At 42.0% G+C, this 10,467-nt stretch overlaps 1 long non-coding RNA gene across 1 annotated transcript; it reads right to left on the bottom strand.

Annotated features, from left to right (window-relative positions):
• Positions 1 to 3,701: 3,701 nt before the first annotated feature.
• On the bottom strand, positions 3,702 to 6,821 carry LOC117727368. The gene is made up of 3 exons (XR_004609039.1): positions 6,719 to 6,821; positions 5,837 to 5,890; positions 3,702 to 3,720 (listed from the first exon to the last, which is right to left on the bottom strand). It is a non-coding gene; the product is annotated as an uncharacterized LOC117727368 (long non-coding RNA).
• Positions 6,822 to 10,467: the final 3,646 nt, after the last annotated feature.

Raw genomic sequence — 10,467 nt, forward strand, 5'->3', positions numbered from 1 at the left:
TGGAGGATGAGGAAAAAGCCCTGATGGAGGAGAACCACGACTTGCTCGAGACCCACTCAGAGGCCATCATGAAGCTGCTCAACCAAGAAGACTACAAAAGGAGGTTCGATGTCCTCAAAGAAAAGACCGACTCCTTGACGACAGAAAAAAACAAAGAAGATTCAATCAATCCAACGGTTAAAGGATCACCTGGACTCTCTCATTACTGCCAAGTCAAGCTATAAAGCGCTGAAGCCACAAAAGATTGTTCTAATTAGGGAGAACAAAACTCTCACGAAGAACCTTCAGGCCCTGGAGAAAAAAGTCTCCAACGAACAGGGCTACATGGAAAAGAAAAATGTGCTCCAGACAGAGGTCGTGACCCTGAACCTTATGAAGGGCACACTTCAGCAACAGGTGGAGGATCTCACAAATCACTCCAGGGTGATCGAGATTTAAACATCTAAAAGGAACTATGCAGGTTTTACTCCGGATGTGCCGGTTTCCTGCATTATAAACAAAATTCTATATGTAGTTATATTTTTTAGATCTCTAATGAGTCCAGCAGTTTTTTCCCAACTTGAATTCTCTACCTGGCTTGTGTGGATTTCCATGCAGAGGGACAACAGCTTTGTAGAGAAGTACTCGAGGATCTGCATTTCCTTCTTCTGAGGGGTGTTCAGTCCTTGTTTCCTCATGGCGTCGTTTTCCAGAGGTTACTTGAAAGTCAACAATTTCTGCTTGTTTGCAACTTGCTTCGCTGTTTCCTTCGGTTGGGGGGGAGGCGGGGCTTGGGGGGTAGTCCGGGTGATCCGGCTACTTCCCTAGGGTGAGCCAATTAAAAAAAAATTAGACAGGTTTTACTCCGGGTGATCCGGTTTCCTGCATTGGGGGGGGGATGGGGATGGGAGGGGGGGGGGGGGGGGGGGGGGGGTAGTCCGGGTGATCCGGCTACCTCCCTAGGGTGAGCCAAATTTTAAAAAAAATTGGCAGGTTTTACTCCGGGTGATCCGGTTTCCTGTATTGGGGTGGGGGTGGGGGGGGTGGGGGGTGGGGGGGCACTCAAAAAACAAATGGCACTGGTAATGGTACTCCTGGTTTTACTGGGATGGGGTTCGATTCCCTGCAGTGTCGAGATTCCCTGCAGAGACAAGTTCAGCTGGGAGAAGCATTGAAGAATGAAAACCTGGCAATGCAAGATTCCATTGCAGAGTCCCAAATTCAAAATGAGGCTCTATATATATATATATATATATATATATATATATATATATATATATATATATATATATATATATATATATATGTATTGATATCCCTGTCTATACATTTTCACAATAAAAATCATCACTCTTTATTAATTATTTTCTGTACATTTATTGCAATCTGTTATGTGTTTTTCCCGCTCGCAGCGTCTCACAAAAATGTATCTGTAGGTCGAGACAGTTCAAAGAGACGACTACTGAGAACAGACCAAATAAAAGGTCCTGTTTGTTTGACACTCAAGCTCAGTCAGACGAGAGAGCAAATACATTTTTTTTAAAAGAGCTCTTTTGCTAAACTTACTTAAAGAGCACTTCAACACACACACACACACACACACACACACACACACACACACACACACACACACACACACACACACACACACACACACACACACACACACACACACACACACACACACACACACACACACACACACACACACACACACACACACACACACACACACACACACACACACACACACACACACACACACACACACACACACACACACACACACACACACACACACACACACACACACACACACACACACACACACACACACACACACACACACACACACACACACACACTCACACACACACACACACACACACACACACACACACACACACCTCTTTGGCGTATGGTGTTATCTACCTTCAGAAGAAGATGGACGTTAAGTGGAAGTGTGATGCTTTTATACGGTGAGGACACAAAATACATTTTGATTAGAACACCTAGAAAGAAGTGCCTAGTGGTGCACAAAATGTAGAGACTTAATATTGAGTGAATGAAATTAATATGATCTCCTCTGGGATGATGAGCAGAAGAAAGAACCTTTCACAAATTATGAGCAATATAGCTCCGACGGACAAGTCTTCCGTTTAAAGCTAAATCTTCTTTCTCATTGCCGCAGTTCAAAGGACAACAGTATTGCATGGAGGATGTACATCTCCTCACACTGCTGTGAAACATAAGTGATGTGGGCTGTTCAGTCTTTGTAAATGCGTGGCTGCCAACCTGAGCAGCAGTTAGGACCAGATGGCTGCAGGAGCAGATATTTCAGGGCCAGAAGAACCTAATTCTCAGAAGGGCTAAGGCTCTGACTGTTGTTTGTGCTTATGCACCGAACAGCATTTCGGAGTATCCGGCCTTCTTGGAGTCGGTGGGAGGGGTCCTGGAAAGGGCGCCGCCTGCCAACTCCATAGTTCTCCTGGGAGACTTCAACGCTCACGTGGGCAATGACAGAGAAACCTGGAGGGGCGTGATTGGGAGGAACGGCTTGCCCGATCTGAACCTGAATGGTGTTTTGTTGTTGGACTTCTGTGCTAGCCACAGTTTGTCCATAACGAACACCATGTTCGAACATACGGTGGCTCATAAGTGTACCTGGTACCAGAACACCTTAGGCCGGAGATCAATGATCGACTTTGTAATCGTATCATCTGATCTGCGGCCGTATGTCTTTTTGCCGGAAGGCAAAGCTCTCCATTTACTGGTCGGTCTACGTTCCAACCCTCACCTATGGTCACGAACTCTGGGTCGTGACCGAAAGAACGAGATCTCGTATACAAGCGGCAGAAATGAGCTTCCTCCGTAGGGTGGCCGGGCTCAGCCTTAGAGATAGGGTAAGGAGCTCGGACATCAGGGGGGAGCTTGGAGTCGAGTCGCTGCTCCTTCGTGTCGAAAGGAGTCAGCTGAGGTGGTTCGGGCATCTAGTCAGGATGCCTCCTGGACGCCTCCCATTAGAGGTTTTCCGGGCACGTCCAACTGGTTGGAGGCCCCGGGGAAGACCGAGGACACACTGGAGGGATTATATTATAAAGTCTGTTTCTTTACCTTCCATTATCATGGAGTGTATTTGAATACAAGTTATATAACAGAACAAAAACACATGTTGTATCCAAATGTATTTTCATTGGTCCAATATTTAGAGTTTGAGATTCAGAGTGCACACTCTGCGCGTCATCTTTTTTGGTTCAATCTCCATGATTATTTTTTGCAGAGCATCAAAAGTGTATTTGAGGTCACTTGGGTAGCTCAAGTTTAGAGCATAAATGAGCCCAAATAACATAGCACATGCATGCGCTACTGATGGCAAATCATTAAGGACTTTCACACCATCGATAACAATTCCAATGTCGTGTGGCGGCTGGAGGCGATCCTCCTCCTCCCTGAAGACAAAAACTGCCATTTTGCACCTCAAAAATTCATATCATACAGGAAATTAAAACCAGTATACTAATGGTGCGTTAAGTTTTACAAGGGCATCTCCAAAGTCTCTGTCTTGGTACTACAGTCTAAAATTCCCATTCAACTCACATACTTTTCTGACTTCATTCAACAGCTGCTCTATTGTCTCTGGAATTCCATCAGGCAGAATTAGCTTCCTGGTGTCATCAGAATCCAGAATCACTCGCAACTTGGCTGGTCTTTTCACTGCCATGTCAGCCCATCCAAAAGGATCTGTTAAAAACATGTAATATTAGTGTCATAACATTGGCCATAACATCAAAGTCATATTCACAAATTCATTAATATACAACCTTATGCATGAATGTATCTCTTCAGAGATGATACGCTGTCCACCAACTATGTAGTGAGCCAAAGGATAGGGATCTGTCAGTTCATCCACACCAACAAGCCGTAGTTCTTTAGGACTAGATATGACCAAGCCATAAGCTCGATAATGTTACAGGTACCAGGCATCCACTTTTTGGAGTGTGAGCAGTCCGTATTAAATAGTCAAACTCTTGCAAAAGTTCATCAACAGTCACTCTAGACACAAGATAAATATGTTCTAGCTTCAGTAAGAGAGAGGCAACTTTGATCTCAACATTATATGGCAAGTCATTTAACTCCTGAACATTGAAACTAGAGTCACCTAAATCGTTTGTACTTAAATCATCTGACGGCTCAGTACCAACACTATCAATCTGGATACTGCCAGAATTATTACCGTCAACAGAAAGACTTAAACTTGACTCCTGTTTATCAAGTATTCCTGACTTTAAGTCATTTACTGAACAACCCTTATGATTTCTGCTTCTGTGAGTTCGAAATGAACCATAAATATTTGTTTCGTATGAACACCCCTGAAAAACACAAACAACTGTTTCACTGTTTTTTAGATGCTGTGCTATATGTTGAAAATAGTCTTTTAAATTAGAAAGTTCACAGTAATTGCACAACAGACATTTAAAGGTGGTCAGTTCAGTTTGTGAGGATCGCTGATGACATCTTGACAAGTGGCTCAAAAGTGCATTCCAGGTCTTGCAGGTACATGGACAGTTCAAATGGATGCACGGATAGGAATGGCGGCGGCCGTAATGTCTGTGTTCTAGCTTATAATGTTTAAGAAGCTCTGATCTTCGTGAAACAGAAGTACCACAGTCTTTACATTTCCACATTCATCGGAAGACTAGGAAAAATAAAAAAAAAAGGACCCGTTTACACAATTGCCTTGTAATAATTTTTTTTACAAATGCAGCATGGTACATTTGCACCTTATGTTTGTTTTTAGTTAGGAACATTTTTTTTTTCTTTCATTTTTTTGTTTAAGTAAATTTGACTAGAGTTATTGTTATTAGTCTGATCACACCATCCTGAACATCTTCACATACTCTTCAATAATTAAAAAGTTGGAATAGGCAAATAGGTTTATACAGTTTGAAACACAAAGAAAGTGATTTTATGTATGGCATGATTATCTACAATTCAGTCATGCAATGATTCTATGAAATCTATTCACATTACATTGGGTGGGTAACTTCTTGATTAGTTTTGACTAGGGTTGTCAAGATACCAAAATTATAACTTGTTGTAACTATCTGCCATAAATATCCCATTACCCGATACTTACGATACCAGAATTCGATACCACAAATACGATACTGGTATATTTATCTATAATAGTAATAAATACAACATCTGTATGGTTCCCTTTTTACCAGCTTGTTCCTGCCCAGCTTTTTGAACACTTAACAAATGTCATTAATATTAGTATTAGCCTAGATATTAATGAAAACTACATGGTGCCATCATAGCATTGATTATACACGGCTATGTAGGCCTTTTGTCTGCATATGACCAGATGACTACATAGTTCCTTTCATAAGTATGAACAATTGTAAAGTTCATATTTTAAATCTTAATTCATGGAATAAATATTTTTTTTCCTTCACAAAAAAAAGAAAGAAAAGAGAGATCCACCCTCAGGCTCCAGCAGCATGTAGCCATTTTGCATCTATTGTGTTTCATTTAGTACACGCGTGTGCATTGTGACCTCATGATCACATAGGCTTGTCATTAAACTAGGCTAAGGCTACTCATGTTAGGCTATGTGGGTGAGCTTAATGTGTGCACCATGTTTATAATCACATTTGATTACCTGTAGTTCTTTGAACTCTTTGAAAAGTTTGGCGTGTCTGTCTGAAAGTTGCTTTGCCATGTTTGACGTGTTGCCTCCCTGGTCTGAGAGGCTTTGAAACACTGTCTGCAAAGTGCTGCAATTATATTTTGGGTTTGTCATTCACATTTAAAAATACATGAACATGTTGACAGTTGTCATATTGTGACTTACCAAATTCAGCAATATGGCTACAATGTCATACCGCTACAGGAAACAGCAGCAAACCTGTAAACAAAGGAAAAAGAGAGAAATAATGTTTTTTGTGAGAGCACTATCCATAATTGTCACTACACATTTAATTAGGCTTTAGACATACTGGAGGTATTGTACTATACTGCAAAATACTGACAGCTGAAAGAATGAAATATAATGTTGTTCCTCATTATCTAGTACTAATAGAGGTGTGCTGAGACACTTCTCTGCATCTGTTCAATCAAACAAAATCCCCCCCACCCCAGTGGATAAAGATAGGGTTACTGGCTTAAATACAATGTAAAACATCGTTATTTTAATCATCAACTAAAAACCACAGGTTCCAAGCTTCATTTTGTTGTATAATTTGTGGTATTTGAAAGAAATTAAGTTGTCCCCACACTGCGAAAGTAGGCTATAGTTGCCTGAACAGAAAAGCACATGGCTAATTATTATGCAGAATGAAGTTGCTTGCATGGAGGAAGAATATAGCGATTGCTGTGGCTCTGTAACCATGTGGGATGTGGATGCCAAGCAGCAGGCATTACGTTAACAGGCGTAAATGCGTTAACAGGCATTATCTGACGCTAACGCGACGTTAGCTAGCTGGCGCTAACGTTACATTAGCTAACGCTACGTTTGTTTCATCCTCCTTAAAAGTCAACATTCTTGCAAATGTTATTTAACCTAGCTGTCATTCGCTTTTCTTTAGTCGTAGAATATGTAAGTTAGCGCACGTTACGTTAGCTAACGTTATCGAACACGTGCGAAATATATAGACAGTTGTACATTCTGCCACTAACAATAAATATGCATGGAAAACGCATGTTCCCTTTAAACAACACAATTTATAATTATTACCTTCTTTAAATGAGTTGACTTGACCATCAGAAGTTCAGGCGAAGCGAGGTAATGGCGGACATCAGAAACCCCAGAGAGCGTCCAGGTGCAACGTCATATGGTCACGTGGTGGTCACGTGACATGTAAACCTCTGGTCCAAAGTGAAAATACGACTTTTACTTAAAGTATTGCTTTTAATTTTGTCTATAGGGAGTGCTTTTTGCTTTTAGGCAAAGTAAAAAAACATGTTTAAACCGGAAACCATGATTTTTGATTAAACCAAATTAATAAATGCACTTTACATGAATGACAGTTATTTCACTTTTTTCAGTGTAGGTAGATGTTTCTTTTAAGCAATTTATTTGGGCCAGCATTACCTAATCCTTGATGCCTGCTTAAAGTATACCTTGGGGATATTTGTTAAACATAATTAGATAATTGATATCTATTTAATATACTGAAGCTTTGTCAATTGTTTACCTGGAGCACAGACTAAGATAAGTTGTCAGTCATGCTATTGACTGTGTGGCACCACCACTTGAATTCAGACTAAACAACTATTGGATGGTTCACCATAAAATGACATACATACATACGTCCTCTGTAACACAACAGATAGTTTATACATGGTGTCCAGAGGATGATATGTTGATAACATTTAATGGATAGCCATGAAATTTCCCAATTTTCAAAGTTTCCCGTCACACATGAATGTTGCCCTCAAGATGAATTGTAATATCTGGTCAAAATGTGTTATTTGTCCAATACTTTAATTTATGACTAAAAAATAACTGCAACTCTAATGACATTCTGTTATGTGCAGCTCGACAGGAACACTGGACCCAAACACCGTCAACGATGGAAAAGCAACTTTATTGCTAAACAGGATTCCAAAAACCAGGATACAAAACACGCACACAAGATCTTCCACGATCTAGACAAGACAAACCGAACAAAGGGGAATGACATGAACAGGACTTAAATACAGAGGGCTGGTGCAGGTGATTGGACACAGGAGGAAACAATCAGGAACAGGGCAGACAATCACAGGGACAGGAAGTGAAGAGAAACAGAGGACACGAGAGACAAGGACTTCAAAATAAGACAGGAAACACGAAACAACACTACAGATCCTGACACATTCCCGTTTACCTCGGCTGTGCTTATGTTTAGTTCCAATCAGCAAATATCAGATTTCTAACATGCTAGATGGTAAACATGGTAAACATTACTTCCAAACATTGGCATAGTTATTCTGAGCATAATGCTGACCTTTGCCCTTCAGGACAGTTGTAGTAGACTGCATTATTTTTAGCTAGGTGTACCTAATAAACTGATTGCACATTAGAAATGAAGGTGGCAATACATGTGTTGTTGTCTTTCTGTTATATTTCTGGCAGTTTTTGGATTGGTCTTCCCAGAAATCACTGAAAAGATGCTCATGATGTCCTCTCCTGTTAAGTGGGGGTTTCTGCAGGTGGTGTTTATTTCTTTATCTGTTCAACCATGAAGTATGTCAACACACACGTGATAACGTGATAACAACTCGCTGAATCTGCGGCACAATGCTACAGTGACCATTTGTCGGTGGAGCATGCACACAGCGGATATGACGGGCTCTGTTGACACAAAACTGTGATGTGATAATGACATGTATTGAGGTCAGCTGGTCCCCCATTAGAACGTCCTTATAGAAATATTATCCAGAGTACATCCACTCTACAGTACATCCAGAGTTAAAGCGATACACTAAGAAGTCCATGGTCGAACACAGAGAGGTTGGTTGATGCTTTGTAGAGAATGAACTGTCTCTGTCTGTGCTCACAGGCTTCCTGTTTGAAACAGATGCTCATCGCCCTCGTGGTATGCATTATGTTCTATTCTAATTGCTCTCTGACTGATTCTATTGCAGACCGTACTGTGTGTTCTGCAGCAATCTCAGGAAACGTATCTCCACACCTCCAGACTGAGCTGGCCCTTATTCAATTTGGTCCATTCTCATTTGATTGCACAGTGTGATTCTCTGAAAGAGACCCCACAGGTCCGGAGGCATGACAAGTGTCTCTGCATGAGATGGATTACTGATGCTGCATCTGACGACACGCTGTTTCCTCATCTTGGCTCTTCATGAGTGCACCTGTTAGCCATTGACAGGCTCGGCTAAGGTACGAGACACAGTTAGTAAGTCATTCTCTGGCAATGCTTCCAAATATCTAAATTCAAACGTCTATCTTTGAAGGACGAGCAGGAGAGAGGCAGTGTTTCTGTTGATGGCACATTCCTTTGAGTTTTAGGTCGGGCTTTCCGGTCCTCTCATACAAGCTATTAATTCACTGACACATTTTATCAGTTTGTAGGGTAAAAACATGAAATGGTGCATTGGAAATAGAAAATTACTTTTTCTTCCAGTGTTTTAGATGAATCCACCCTTTGTGGGAGGGCTCTATATGCCATCTTTAATATATGTTCAAATACAGTTTTCTTTGTTCTTGCTGTAATTCAGCTACAAGTTAAACTGACTTTTTAGAAGCGTCAAACTGACCTCCTGTCCAGCCAGTGTTTAGCACGAGACTGTGTGGACAGGTGAGAGAGCTGATCCGATGAGAAGAGCAGGCCAAGCAGAGAAAAAAACACATCGCCATAGAAACAGCTGAGTGGCACAAGGCCTACGTCTTCATGGCCAGAGCTGATCAGATGTGGCAGTTAGTCTGCTCTGCAGGCAACGCAGAAACTGTGGCCCCTGCAGAGGCTCAGCCCAGCCAGCCAGCCACACAACCAGCCAGCGAGGGAAAGCTCAGTGCAACCACCGAGCAAGCAAGCAAGCAAGCATCACCAATTATCTCCACCTCTGCGCTTGTAGCAAGGATCCAATTCAGCACCATTACCTTCCGGCAGCCATGGGCTGACTGTCTCTCCCGTCAGGGTGATAGTTCTAAATTGGCTCCGACCCCTCTCCTCCTCCTGAGATTGAAAAGAGATTATTAAAGACATTCATCATAGAAGAGGCATGAGCCTCTCTGGAAAGTCTGAAAAAGGTAAGAAATGGCAGCACAATGGAGAGGGCCTGAAGAAAGAGGGAAACAGGATGGACCGGAAGAGAAACTGAGATAGAGATATGTCTGTGAGCTGAGGGCTTGGAGCTTCTCCCTGGTACCAGACAGGGTGGTCCCTTGGGTGTCCTGTGAGCCGGCTGGGCTGTAGCAGCAGGCAGGGTGTGGGGGCAAAGTCTGGAGGAACGCATACGCACAGCGGGCCATCCAGTCATGGCTCAAACCCTACATATCAGATGTGGCGCTAATGACACCCCTGGGGACCGAAACAGTGTGGCTTCCTGCATGCCAAGATACAGCGTACACTATATTATCCCGGTCTGATCCAAGTGAAGACTGTGTAGGTAGGAACGGTTGAAGGTCTCCTCTGTGATCTAACAGTCAGACATCAAATTAGATCATAATGTCTTGGACTGTAAAATGTTATTATGGTTATTCCATTGGTTATATGGAATAATACAGGAACGACTATTGTACATTGTTACACGCAGCGTGAGTCGAAATGCTGGATGCTGCACTTGGTAGTTTCTCCTGTTGCATATTCTAGAAGACTAATGAGCCTTCGTTTCCAGTTCACATTTCGTACAAGCATTCATTTTTAACTTGTGCCTTGGTTTAGGGGCTTAAGTTAAGGAATCTCTACCCTGCCTGGCTTGAGATGTGGGATTTAATTCATGTCAAACTGCTGCCACTCACTTGCCAATCCCAATCTCTTCTTC

Source organism: Cyclopterus lumpus, chromosome 24, assembly GCF_009769545.1.
Source record: "Cyclopterus lumpus isolate fCycLum1 chromosome 24, fCycLum1.pri, whole genome shotgun sequence".
NCBI classification, from domain to species: domain Eukaryota; kingdom Metazoa; phylum Chordata; class Actinopteri; order Perciformes; family Cyclopteridae; genus Cyclopterus; species Cyclopterus lumpus.